This window comes from Apodemus sylvaticus, chromosome 14, assembly GCF_947179515.1.
Source record: "Apodemus sylvaticus chromosome 14, mApoSyl1.1, whole genome shotgun sequence".
In the NCBI taxonomy this organism is placed as follows: Eukaryota; Metazoa; Chordata; class Mammalia; order Rodentia; family Muridae; genus Apodemus; species Apodemus sylvaticus.
The window spans coordinates 81,360,019-81,374,600 of NC_067485.1; the positions used below are offsets into that span (position 1 = coordinate 81,360,019).

Here is a 14,582-nt window from a genome sequence, read left to right on the forward strand (position 1 = left end):
ATCGATGAGGAGCCTTCAACTCCATCCCCTGTTCTTATGAAAAAGTTCATCCTGTTTCCCTATCCAGGAAACTACAAGCCCTTTCACCATCCCAAGCTTACCAAGTTCCTTCCCAGGGTGTGATAAAAAGCAAAGAACAGCTTCTGAGGCCAAGGCGGAGCAAAGCCCAACTTGCCACAAGCAAGCAAGCAAGATCAGTCTACCCGGAGCTTCAGCCAGGATCAGTCTACAGACAAGATCAGTCTACCCCGAGCTGCAGACAGGATCAGTCTACCCTGAACTGCACACAGGATCAGTCTACCCTGAGCTGCAGACAGGATCAGTCTACCCTGAGCTGCAGACAGGATCAGTCTACCCTGAGCTGCAGACAGGATCAGTCTACCCTGAGCTGCAGACAGGATCAGTCTACCCCCGAGCTTTCCTGGAACCTGCTATTCAACTCTGTTGTCACTTGTCTTCATCCTTTTGCCTTTGTTGCTGCCCTGATTTCTCATAAACGAAGTCTTCCTTCAACACATTCTTGCTTACAGGAACATGAGGAACTCGCTGCTGCTTCAGAGACCTGACTCAAGCCGCTCCTTTCAAACCTTATAAGGAAAAGTTCAGAGAAGGGTCAAGGTTCCAGCCCAGGAACACCTGATAGCAACAATCCCAGGAGACATTAATGATATCGTTACCACACACTGTCATGTGTTTGCCCTTTACCCAGAATTCCTACAATTACTAACTACAGCACTTTGCTGATGGGGATTCCTTAGGGAATCTGAGACTTCTTGTAAAGAAGAGAAATGAAGGAGAGAGAGTGCCCCGCCTTAGAGACAAGTGACCAGGAAGACGTACCTGAGCATGGTGGTGTGTGCCCCTAATGCACCTGGGAGGCAGAAGCTGTGGGCCAGCCTGGGCCACACGTGAGTTTCAGGCCAGCCTGGGTTACATAACAAACCTGCATATATAGTACTCTTGTTACTAAGTCACCTTGGCAGATTGCAGCCTAAACAAACCTGGGCCACATGGAAGCAAATGGCTTAGAAATCTCCCATCATCCCATTCATAAATATTATCAGAAACTATTTATAAAATATGTTCTTTATATTACACGTCCTCTAAAACACCATACTCCTAAGGCCATCAAGATGGCTTCTCAGGTAAAACACCTGCCCCACAAGCCCAGTCAGAGCCTGGTGACCGGAGCTGGATCTCTGAGGCCCACATAAAAGTGGAATGAGAAAACGGGCTCCACAACATTAGCCTTTGCTCCACAGATGTGCCAACACATGTGCAGGATAGCAATGTTTGGATTAAAGCAATTTTAATTTTACAATAAAAAGTAATAATACTAATAAAGTAATTATTACCAATAATCCCTAGGTACATTAAAAATGTAGCTGTTTCCCAATTTGATCTTGTCTTATAAATGTATATAGTTGAATCTCTGTTTTCCTACCAAGTCTTTCACCTTTTAAGTGGGAGTCTGTCTGGGGCCTCTCTGTTGGTTCCCATATCCCACCCCATACTCACTTTTTATTGTCACTTGAATATTTTGTTAAAAACAAAACAAAACTAGATCGGGGGCTGGAGAGACGGCGCAGTGGATAAGAGCACTGACTGCTCTTCCAGAGGTCCTGAGTTCAATTCCCAGCAGCCGCATGGTGGCTCACAACCATCTGTAATGGTTCTACCAGTGTGTCTACAGACAACTACAGTGTACTCATATACATAAAATTAATAAATCTTAAAAAAACAACCCCCTAGATCATTGATCATGTGGGGCTTCCAATAATCTGTGTTTTACTGCCCTATTTCCACATCTTGTTTCTCTGCCCTATGTGTTTTTCATAAGTTGCTGGTTCCATCTTGTCAGGACTAGTTCATGGGGCCAGCTGCTCGGCCTAGTTAGGGATATTCCTGAAATGTTCTTGCAGGAGATTTCAGAAACAAGACGCCTTTACACTGACCAAGAGGGCAAAGATGCAGTCGCAGCAGGATATATACACCTACATAGTGTTAGGTATCAGTGTGCCCTTGTGTCTGTGTGTCTGAGTGTCTCTACAGTGATGACCAAATGTCGGCCTTACAAGGATGATTTGTGACAGTTCTTGAACTCTTCGAGAGAGATGAGAGGGTTATGTTTGAGGCGCAGCATTCTAAGCAAACAATGAACCTGACGTCTCAGTATCTTTTTCTCCTTGTAACATTGCCAGGCTGCAACACTGATGGTGGCACTTTAATATTGGTTTGGTTTGGTTTTGTTTTGATGTAATAAATAGAAAAAATAGGTTTATAAAACTATTTTTATTTTTATTTTTATGTGTATGAGTGTTTTGCCTGTGGAGAGAGAGAGAGAGAGAGAGAGAGAGAGAGAGAGAGAGTGTGTGTGTGTGTGTGTGAGAGTGCACTAAGTTAATGCAGTACCATCAGAGTGGTTTGTACCCTCTGGAATTGGAGTTAAAAGCCACTATATGGGTGCTGGAAGACAAACTCAAGACCTCTTCAAGGGCATCAAGTTCTCTTAGCCACTTACACTTCTCTGGCTCTAAATTGGTTAGATTTTAGAAAACCAAATTGACTCCTAGAGTCAGCATGAGCCGATTGATCCATATTGTTACCTTCACCCCCAGCCTAGCCCACAAGCCCATGCAGAAGATGAAAATCTGTCCATGTGTAGCTGCCTGAAAGACTAAATACTCCCAAACACTCTCCCTGGATAAATATCCAAACCCTGGGTCAACATTCAACAGATAACTCCCAAAGCATCTCTGAGAGGTAGGGTGACATCAAAGCCAGGTGATATCTGGAGTGTCTGCTTTGATCGATGGCCCAGAGACAGAGAGATAAAGCCCTTCAACTGGTCTGCTCAACCCATCGCCTACGGACCACATGCACCTCAAATAACCATGAATGTAACCCAACACAAAATCAGAAAGTTGTTTAAAACACTATGAGATATTTTTTTTTGTGCAATGTTTCATTTTGTTCTGGTTGTATATATTTAATTTGTATGGATGTTTTGCCAGCGTGTTTGTCTGTATACGCCATGCATGTCTTGTACCCATGGAGGCCAGAAGACAGCATCACATCAGAATATGAGCTCCTACAAAATAAAGAAAACAAAAATTTGTAGTAGTCCATATCCCTATGTGGTAGCCCATATACCTATGTGATAGTCCATATTCCCATGTGGTAGTACATATCCCCATGTGGTAGCCCATATTCCCATGTGGTAGCCCATATCCCCATGAGATAGTCCATATCCCCATGTGGTAGTCTATATCCCCATGTGGTAGTCTATATCCCCATGTGGTAGTCCATATCCCCATGTGGTAGCATATATCCCTATGCGGTAGTCCATATACCTATGTGGTAGCCCATATCCCTATGAGGTAGTCCATATGCCTATCTGCTAGTCCATAACCTTATCTGGTAGCACATATCCCTGTGTGGTAGTCCATATCCCAGTGACTGTAGCACTTGAGTGGCCCATGCAGGAAGATTTCAAGTTTAAGGCTAGCCTGGGCTACTTAGAGCCTTGTCTCCAAAAACAACTAAACAAACAGCTATGTGCTTGACACCAGAGCTATATAGAAAGGAAAAAGAAACACAACCTTGGGCAGTGCTAGCACAGATCAAACCTCAGGCCCCTTTATCTACAGGAATTTGAATTACCTTAGTGATGGGGAAAGACTCATTTGGATATGTAAATTTCAAGCTTTCGGCTTTGGTAGTTCTCCCCAGGAAACAAACAGAAGCTAAGGTTCTCTGGAGAAACACCCTTGAACCAGGCCAGAACCGAGCTTGTAAATAAGGTCGCCAAGACTACACGTGCATCTCCCAGACAAAGGGTCTCTAAGCAGGGAAGAGGGAGGAGCCCTGCACCACCATCCAAGCACACGGCAGAGGGCTAAATCAAACTGGCCAGCACTTTTCAATACAGAAACAACTTACACAGAGCTGCTTTCTATTTTGCTGGAAGGAATTAGTGAGAAGCTTGAAAAATAAGAGCTAAGGATGAAAGACTGAAAGGAACAACCAAGAACGTTTAAAAACGGATTCTGAAAATGTAAAAGTCCCTAATGGCCGTACACACTTGCAATAAGGGTGCTCAGGAGGTAGAGACAGGACCAGCCAGAGTCAAGGTTACTACTGCCTTACGCCAAGCAAATGAAGAACTTTATGCAGTACAAATACTTCGTTTATAAGTCTTCTTCTCGTTACCCTAATTTTAAAAAAAAATCTAGGGGAAATATGCTCAAAGTATATTATATTCTTGCAAAAAAAAATACTAATGTTCTGTGTAACCCTGTATAATAACAACTCCCCTTAATCAGCATGATGTTACATGCCTGTAACTCCAGCTCATGGGAGGCAGAGACAGGAGGATTCCAATGTTGAAGCCAGCCTGGGCTAGAGTAGGGCACACCCTCAAAATATAAACCCTGTGCTGAGAGAGTAGAGACAGGTGTGACCCTAGGGCTCTCTGGATACCAGTCTAGCCAGTGACCTCCAGACCAATGAGACGCCATGTCTCAATACTCAATCTGGATGGTACCCGAGGAAAGGCAGTGCACACACTTGTTTTATCAGCACACTGAAGCAATGGTCAGGGGGATTGAGTTCCAGCCTTTTTCACTCCTCTGTGACTCTGTGCGTGTCAGTGTGTTACCTTGAGAAAACTTTATGTTTACCAGGAAGACGTGCAACAGGCATATAAGCCAAATTATTTTCCAAGGCCTGATTTTTTTTCTGAGTATCAAATTTGACTTTCTCAACTCAAAAGCCAAGGAAAACGTATTTAATACCCTTAAAGGGAGATAAAGAGCTTTATAGGTGTGGGAAAAAAGCACATTTGTTAGCTTTGCATAAAAAAATGAGTGTGCTGAAATATCATACTGAACTGCATTAATCTGTATAATTAATACATGCCAATCATATATATACATATGCATAATAAATTTCCTATCTCTGACCCCAGCAGTAGATAAAGTAGAGTGATAATCAGTCTCTAAACTATGTCATGAGACTTGTTTGAGTTCGGGAGTTATCACACCACGGAGGATAATCAAGCAAGTGTCTACCGCTCAGCTCTCTGAAACAAAGTGAACTCCTAGTTCCTGATATGTAATCAAAATATAGGGGGACTGGGACCTTGGCTTCTCTTATCTAGATAGAGGGACTCAGATAAATTCGAACACACTCTCCTCTGCTCTGGTCTCCAGGGTGCAGAGCAGTCCCAGAACTAACCTTGGCCTGAGCTGACCCCAAGGTGAGGGTGTCGCTAGGAAATTACCACCCAACTGGGTCAAGGACTCACCAACAATTACATTCTTTCAAGCTTTCCAAAGATAGTAAAAAGGAACGTTCCTTACTCTCTGCTACCATGCTGGCGAAGCAATCTGAAAGCCCAGATTAGCATGATTCTGTCCAAAGCAAGGACTATTCACTTGAAGAAATGGTATATTTCCTTAAAGCACAGAATGCAAATTAATTTCCATGTTTAAAAAAAAAATTTGTGCGGGCGGTGGTGGCACACTCCTGTAATCCCAGCACTTGGGAGGCAGAGGCAGGCAGATTCTGAGTTCAAGGCCAGCCTGGTCTACAGAGTGAGTTCCAGGACAGCCAGGGCTACACAGAGAAACCCTGTCTGGGGGGGGGGGGGACAAACAAACAAACAAACAAACAACAGTTTGGCTCAGCAGTTAAGAACACTGATTGCTCTTTCAGAGGTCCTGAGTTCAATTCCCAGCAACCACATGATGGCTCACAACCATCTGTAATGGAATCTGATGCCCTCTTCTGGTGTGTCTGAAGAGAGCAATGGTGTACTCATATACATAAAATAAATAAATCTTTAAAATAAATAAATAAAGAGAGAGAGAGAGAAAGGAAGGAAGGAAGGAAGGAAGGAAGGAAGGAAGGAAGGAAGAGAGAGAGAGAGAGAGAGAGAGAAAGAAAGAAAGAAAGAAAGAAAGAAAGAAAGAAAGAAAGAAAGAAAGAAAGAAAGAAAGAAAGAAAGAAAGAAAGAAAGAAAGAAAGAAATGCAAGACTTTGGTTTCTGCTACTTTTTAGGCCTGTTTTGACCTAGGTAAGTAGAGATGAGTTTCTTTCTGGATAAGTCAGGGTTGGCACTTCAAGGTAGTACTTGCTGATAAATACTTCACATTCATGGAGAAAGAACATTTGCTTGAGAACAGAGGGAGCTTTGCTGATAAACTTGACCTTGACCTTAGATTACCAGGTCTCTAGAATCTACCACTGTGTCCATAAACACAAGTATTTATTAAACACCTATTTAGTACCAGGCACTATACCAAATAATAGAAGAAAGGACCATACTGTACATACACTTGCCCTGGAGGGTTCTCAGTCTTTTGAACAAATACAGAAAGGTTTATTGTGTAGCTTGAAGGCCTTCAGGGAGGTGTGAGGAAACATAAGGACTAGATCATGCCCTAGATGGCTCATGTCTCACGGAGAGAGGCAAACAAGAAACAACCAAAACTGGAGAACCAGTTAAATGCCAACCCATGGTGCTAACTCCAATTACAACGAGAATCCTGAAAAGGCAGGAAATATTCTAAGTTATTTTGATATGTAGCCTTAGTGAGATTTAAGACAGAGAGGTGTGTGTGTGTGTGTGTGTGTGTGTGTGTGTGTGTGAGTGTGTATGTTATACATGTATGTACAAAGGTATGTTTAACCATGCATGCACATGTAGGAGCCAGAAACCAATATTTTCTCTCTCTGTCTCTATCTCTATGTCTGTGTATGTGTGTGTTTGTGTGTGTGTGTGCATGTGTATGTGTATGCATGTGTGTGTGTGTGTGCATGTGTGCTGTCAGTATGTATGTCTGTACCATGGGGAGGCCTAGTGTAAGCAGTGGCCAGAAGATGTGACATCACCAGGGCAGTCCCCTGAGCTCTAGGACTATAAGCCTGCACCACTGTACCCAGCATCCTCTTCTCCAGTCTTGCTCTTTTATAACAGGTTGCTCTGGTAAAAATAATTAAATGACTCAAGAACAGTATGAATATCTTCAGAAAGAAGTGGCCCACAAGTGACCTGAGGACCCCTTTCTCTCTAGGCTCCACCTCCTAAAGGTCCCATCACCTCCTAAAGGTCCCATCACCTCCCTAGATCAGCACACTGGGGATCAAGTGTCTACCCATGAATCCTTGAGGCACATACTCAAATAGCATCTGAACCACAGCAGCCACAAGTCAGGCCCCTTCATCAGCACATTTCCAGGACTTCTTGCCAGGTCTGGGAATGGTTTAGAAATGGGTCTATCTTTTTGCTGAGCGGTAAAGGAAGGGTGCCAGTAGACAGGAAAATTAAGGGAAGGAAAACTAATCCAAGCAAGAATCAAGAGTCTGGACAACAGGGCCTGGAGACTGCTTTTATGTGTCAACTTGACACAAACTGGAGTTATCACAGAGAAAGTAGCTTCCCTTGAGGAAATGCCTCCATGAGATCCAGCTGCAGGCATTTTCTCAGTTAGTGATCAAGGGTGGGAAGGCCCATTGTGGGTGGTACCATCCCTGGGCTGGTGCTCTTGGGTTCTATAAGAGAGCAAGCTAAGCAAGCCAGGGGAAACAATCCAGTAAGTAGCACCCCTCTATGGCCTCTGCATCAGCTCCTGCCTCCAGGTTCCTGTCTTGTATAAGTTCAAGTCCTGACTTCCTTTGGTGATGAATAGCAGTGTGCAAGTGTGAGCTGAATAAACCTTTTCCTCCCCAGCGTGCTTGCAATGGTGTTTCACTCTGACTAAGACAAATTGGTACCAGCATAGTGAGGTATTCCTGTGACAGCCTAACCATGTTTTGGGGAAGACTGTGGAAGGACTTTGGAACTTTGAGTTAGAAAAGCCATTGGGTTTTAAGAACTCTATGGGATGTTCTGTAGGAGCTTGGAAGATAGTGCTGAGAACAGTGCAGAAGATGGAGGCCTGGCTTGTGAAATTTCATAGGGAAGATTAAAGACTTTTATCAGGGCCATTGCTATTTTGATTGTGAAGAGTCTATAGTTTTGGTTAGCTGGGCCTAAAAATCAGCTGTGATTAACAAGATACCAGAACTACTAAATCAAAACCTTTGTGTTACTGGGACTATTGATGCTAGTTAGCTGGAGCTAAGAAATTAATAGTGATTAAGAATAGAACAGCATCCTGAGGTGAAATATCCTGAAATATCCTGAGAAGTGTTTCCTGAGAGCACAGAGAAGCTGTTTTCCAGAGACAGCCACGGTTGTACCTCGTGTTGCCATCTGGACTTGGTAACGTGTCAGAGTCACCCAGGTGGTCCTCGTTTTGAAGGCATGAAGGGACCACGAAGAGCAGCTCATGCTTGGCACTGTGAGAGGCCAGAAGAGGCAATTGGTGCAGGTGCAGCCTCAGTGGCAGTTGAAGGCCCAGGACTGAAGGGGTCATGCAGAGAAGTTAAGGCTTGGCATCATAAATAGAGCCTAGCAGAGGCTATTGGTAAAAGTGCAGTCCAGTTGCAACAGCAGACCCCAGTGTTTTGGAGATGACAGTACCATGAGATGACCACCAAAAACAGCAGCACCAGTGGAGTACAGGCAACTGGAGCCTAGAAGACAAGGTGTGTGCTACAAAGGGCAGAGCTGGAGAAGTGACCCACGCCCTTGGAGGAGCCCGGAAGATCGTGAGTGGATCCCAGACATTGGATGGTGAGAGTCTGATTTTCCTTTTGATTGTGACTGACCTGACTTTTTTCCCTATTGAAGTAAGAAAGTATTTTAGTAGAGTGCACAGTTAAGAGACTTTGAATTATAAACGATTTTGCATTTCAAAAGAGATTGGATATTTTAAAGGGATTGAACTTTAATATGTTTGAATTTGTAAAGACTGTGGGACTTTTAAAGTTATTTAGATCTTGGGAATGAGTAATAAAGTAAGGGTTGAGGCTTAATACTGACGTGTTTGTGTGTCAAGTTGACAAGGGGTCAATTGTACTGGCTGGTTTTATGTGTCAATTTGACACAAACTAGAGTTATCACAGAGAAAGGAGCTTCAGTTGGGGAAGTGCCTCCATGAGATCCAGTTGTGAGGCATTTTCTCAATTAGTGATCAAGGGTTGGAGGGCACATTGTGGGTGGTGCCATCCAGAATCTTGGGTTCTATAAGAATGCAGGCTGAACAAGGCAGAGGAAGCAAGCCAGTAAGTAACATCCCTCCATGGCCTCTGCATCAGCTCCTGCTTCCTGACTTTCTTGAGTTCCAGTCCTGACTTCCTTTGGTGATGAGGAATGTAGAAATGTAAGCTCAATGATGAGGAGTGTGGAAGTGTAAGCTGAATAAACCCTTTCCTCCCCAACTTGCTTCTTGGTCATGATGTTTTGTGCAGTAATAGAAACCCTGACTAAGACATATGCCTCAGCTTGCAGAACACTTTCTGCTCTTCCAGAAGACCTGGGTTGGGTGCCCAGTATCCACATCTAGTGATTCATAACTCCCTGTAACTCAAACTCCAGGGGATCCATCACCCTCTTCTAGCTTCTGTGGGTACTGCACACACATGTACAAATACCACACACACACACACACAATTACAAATAAAATCTATAGTAGTCTTAGGGCCTAGAGAGATAGATCAGTATGTAAGAACACTGACTACTTTCCCAAAAGACTGGGTTCAATTCTCAACACCCACTTGACAGCTCACAACCATCTGTAATTCCAGTTTTAGGGGATTCTCAAACTGTGTCACAGAGACACAACAATGCACAGAAAAAAATGAAAAATAAATCCTCTAAAAACAAAAAAAAAATAGTCTTAGCTGTTGTGGTAGCACACGGCATTGATCCCAACACTCAGAAAGCAGAGGCAGGTGGATTTCTATGAATGTAAGGCCAGCCTGATGGACATAACAAGCTCTAGGCCAGCCAAGGCTACCTGTGAGACCCTATCACAAACAAACAAACAACAGCAAAATGTCTGATGTAGCTGTGTAAACTTCTGGGAAGCCACAGTGGGGAAAGCCTGCTTATGAAGCAGGATGAAAATAGAAGGAAAAAGCTTTAGGTCAGCAAACGATCATCCTGTATCTTCCTGGATAGATATGAGCTAACAATATGTCCCTGTGAAATATCAAGTCCACTTCTAAGTGTCTATGAGTCATCGCACATCGGCTCGGCTCCACCTCCACAGAGGTGTGTTAGGTGCATGAGAAGACTCTGCATGTGCCAATGAGTCACACTGCTGACTGTGGGGACGCCAATCTCCTTGATCACTGATCTGCCCGAAAGTCCCAGTCAGTGGGGAAAGGGCAGGGATGTAGATAATGTGAGTTCAAATCTTACCTACCTGTGAGTAGACAAGAGCAAGAGCTACCTCATACACCTGAAGCACCATAGTCATAGAGGAAAGAAAATAGCATCTCGGGGGCTGGGAGATGGGTCACTGGGAAATGCCAGGAAAGCATGAGACCTAAGTCCAAGCCAGGCATGGTGGCGCTGACTTCTAATTCCATAAATGGGGAGGGAGAGACAGCGGATCCTTGCACTTCCCTGGCCAGACAGCCTACCTAGTTGGAAAGTTCCAGTCTGAAGTAACCATAAAGAAGCACCTCTGGTGTCACATCACCTTTTAGTGCTGAGTGGCATGCTGACAGCCAGGTCCTGCGGCAGAGCTGCTACTTTCTTGTGTCAAACAAAGCATCTCATGGATGTGGCCTTCTTAGCTTTCCCCTCCCCGCTCAGCGTTTAGGGACAGGTAACATGTTCTCATTTCTCCTAGGACTTGCATAAAAAAATTCTGGGAGGTGCAGCAATATTTGTTTATGGTATGCAAGACATTATGGAGGGCTCTCTAGGCCCCTCCTGTTATTATAGGGTCTGGGGTGGAAATTGTGAGGGAGATGCTCAGTGTTGGGAGCTGAGTCGGGACAGGGACTCCTCAGCAGCCGAGGGCCTCGCTCTTGCTCTCAGTGTCCTTGCTGGGGTGGGCGGTCCAGGGCTTCTTACTCCTTGGAGGCCGTGTAGGCCATGAGGTCCACCACCCTGTTGCTGTAGCCGTATTCATTGTCATACCAGGAAATGAGCTTTACAAAGTTGTCATTGAGAGCAATGCCAGCCCCAGCGTCAAAGGTGGAAGAGTGGGAGTTGCTGTGTGACAACCTGGTCCTCAGTGTAGCCCAGGATGCCCTTTAGTGGGTCCTCAGATGCCTGCTTCACCACCTTCTTGATGTCATCATACTTGGCAGGTTTCTCCAGGCGACATGTCAGATCCACAATGGATACACTGGGGGTAGGAACACAGAAGGCCATGCCAGTGAGCTTCCCATTCAGCTCTGGGATGACCTTGCCCACAGCCTTGGCAGCACCAGTGGATGCAGGGATGATGTTCTGGGCAGCCCCACAGCCATCATGCCACAGCTTCCCAGAGGGGCCATCCACAGCCTTCTGAGTGGCAGTGATGGCATGGACCGTGGTCATGAGCCCTTCCACGATGCCAAAGTTGTCATGGATGACCTTGGCCAGGGGAGCTAAGCAGTTGGTGGTGCAGGATGCATTGCTGACAATCTTGAGCGACTTGTTGTATCTCTTGTGGTTCACATCTACCACAAACATGGGGGCATTAGCAGAAAGGGCAGAGATGATGACTCTTTTGGCCCCACCCTTCAAGTGGGCCCTGCCCTTCTCCTTGATGGTGAAGACACCAGTAGACTCCACAACATACTCAGCACCAGCAACGCCCCATTTAATGTTAGCAGGATCTTGGCTCCTGGAAGATGGTGATGGACTTCCCATTGATGACAAACTTCCATTCTCAGCCTTGACTGTGCCATTGACTTTGCCATGGTGAAGTCATACTGGAACATGTAGACCATGTAGTTGAGGCCAACGAAGGTATCATTGTTAGCAACAATCTCCATTTTGCAAGATGCTGAGCAGAAGGCAGCCCTTGGTAACCAGGTGCCCAATACAGCCAAATCCATTCATACTGACCCTCACCATTTTGTCTACAGGGCGAGGTTGGCAGTGCACAAGAAGATGCAGCTGTCTCTGGAACAGGGAGGAGTAGAGAGCCAGCTTGCATAAAACTATGCCTTCCATGAAAGGCTCCTCCCTCATGCTCATTGGCCAAAGTCGGTATACAACAAAATGGAGGAAGTGCTGGCTCACATTTCCAACACACACAGAAACTGAATATCAGCTGAGACGCAAGGAAATGTCACTTCACAAAGCATCAAAAGTCCCACTTTTTGGAACTAGATTGAGAGCTGTGGTGGTTAAGAGCATCAACTCCTCTTCCATAGAGTCCGAGTTTGATTTCCAACACTCACTTGGCAACTCACAACCATCCATAACTCCAGTCTCAGGGAATTTAATGGAGGCCTTCTTCTGGCCTCCACAGGACCAGCCGTGCACATAGTATACATACATACATACATACATACATACATACATACACACATATAGGCAAAGCACTAATACACAAACCTCCCATTTCTAAGTATGTCCAGGCCAGCCTGATCAGTGTAGGAAATCCAAGTCTTTCCTCAAGATTCTGTTGCTGGGGCTGGGACTGGGTAGCTCAGCTGGTAGGGTGCTTGCTTAACATGCATGAAGCCCTAGGTTCTAGTCCCAGTACTGTATAAAGCGGATGTAGTACTACATGCCTGTAATGCCAGCACTCAAGAGGTGGAGGCAGAAGAATATGGAGTTCAAGGTCAACCTCAGCTACACAGTGAGTTCAAGACCAGCTTGGGACACTTGAGATCCTGTCTTAGGAAGAGAAGGAAAGGGAGAAGGAGTGGGGATGAGGGGGACAAGGGAGACAAGAGGAGGAGAAAAGAAAAACTGAATTGAAAATTAAAAGGTTATGTTACAATTTCCCTCCATTGCGATCATGCACAGATGAGGCTGAGTTTAATTCCCCCTTGTTTCTGTTTTCCTTACAACTAGGTCTTAGAGTTTGTGTGTATGAGAGAGTAATAACTCTCAAGAAGAGTCAAATAACACTTGCAGATACAGAGTGAAGTTAGGGAGACTTTAAAAAGAACAAAGACCGAGTTGAGAAGATGGCTCAGCAGTAGAAAGCACGCTGTACTCTTGTCAAGGTCCACGGCTTGTGTTCCCAGCACCCACATCAGTCGGCTCACAGAAGCCAGCAACTCCAGCTCTCAGGGAGCCGGTGCCCTCCTCTGCCTTCTGTGGGGCATCTGCACTCATGTTCATATGTCCCCACATACAAACACACGCATACAAAATTTAAAATAAAGCTTTCTTTTAAAAAAGGAAGAAAAGGACAACGTAAAGAATTTATCCCGCACATATGTAACAGATGTGCAACTTGGTCTTCATGCAGGACCCCCAACAACTGGAGCAGGGACGTCGCCAACTGTGTGGTCTCCCTGGGGATGCTGTTCTCCTGGCAGAGCCACCTTGTCTGGCCTGGGTGGGAGAGAATGTGCCTAGTCCTGCAGTGACCTGACTTGCCAGGGTGGATTAGTTCCCAGGGGCGGGGCCTTCCCCTTATCAGAGGAAAAGGGGAGGGGTTGGGAAGGGGCAACGTCCTTACTAATCTCTGAGCATGTTTCCATCCCTCACATATGACTTTCACCAAAAACTCTAAGATGTGATATTGAGGGGGAAACACCATATGGAAAAGAAAAAGAAAATATTGTAACCAAGCTTGGGTGTGACAAAGATCTGGCCTGAGCCACTAAGAATTAAGATCATTTCCACGAAAAAGTTAAAGGAAAAGGTGAACAACAGGCTGGAGCAGATGCTAAGGCAAGCAGGATAGGTGTGGCTTTCAAGGAAGAGTGGAACGGAAGCGCTTGAACCCGGAAGCGCTTGAACCCGGAAGCACAGAAGCAAAAATGAAAGATGCTTGCATTGGGCTTGCTGGCTTGCTAAAGACAGGAGTGGAAACGTAGGGAGCCCAGGTCAGTGTCGGCAGTAACCCCCAAGCTCAAATGCAAAGAGGAAAAGAGAAGAGAAGATGGCTCAGGATATTAACTGTGACACAGCTGCCAACACTGCAGCATGCATATGGGAACACTGAAGAGAAAGGAGCAGGAGTATCTGAAGTAGCGATGGCTGAACATCTTCCAAAATTAACTATAAACACCAGCGTGCAGCACCAGGAAGCTCAGAGAACACAAGGTGGCATCAATACCATCCCACCCCTGGGGTGGGGGACCTAAAGTATAAATGTATCATATTCAAATCTTAGGTCTAATAAAACTGATGATTAAAAGTGGCTTTCTCAAACAAATGCTGAAGAAATGCATCTTCAAGACAACAGCCTTTCATGGAGTATTAAAGAGAATTGCCCAGAGGCAGAAATGCACGGATCTGAAAACTTAGAGTCCTGAAGATACTGCCTAATGATGAAGGGTACTTGGGGTTTTTGTTCTGTTTTGTTTTGTTTGTTTTTTGCCACTCCCCCAAGACCTGGGTTCAACTCCCAGCACCCACATGGCAGCTCAAACTGTTAGTAAACCCAGTTTCAAGGGATCCAATGCCCTTTAAAGGCACAGGCACACACACTGTGCACACACATATCTGCAGGCATAACTCTCCTACACATAAACGAAATTTTAAATACTGTTTTAAA

General features: G+C 45.0%; 1 pseudogene; it reads right to left on the minus strand.

Moving 5' to 3' along the window:
• Window positions 1-10,974: 10,974 nt before the first annotated feature.
• Window positions 10,975-11,880, minus strand: LOC127665076 (glyceraldehyde-3-phosphate dehydrogenase-like; annotated as a pseudogene).
• Between the last annotated feature and the right edge of the window lie 2,702 nt (window positions 11,881-14,582).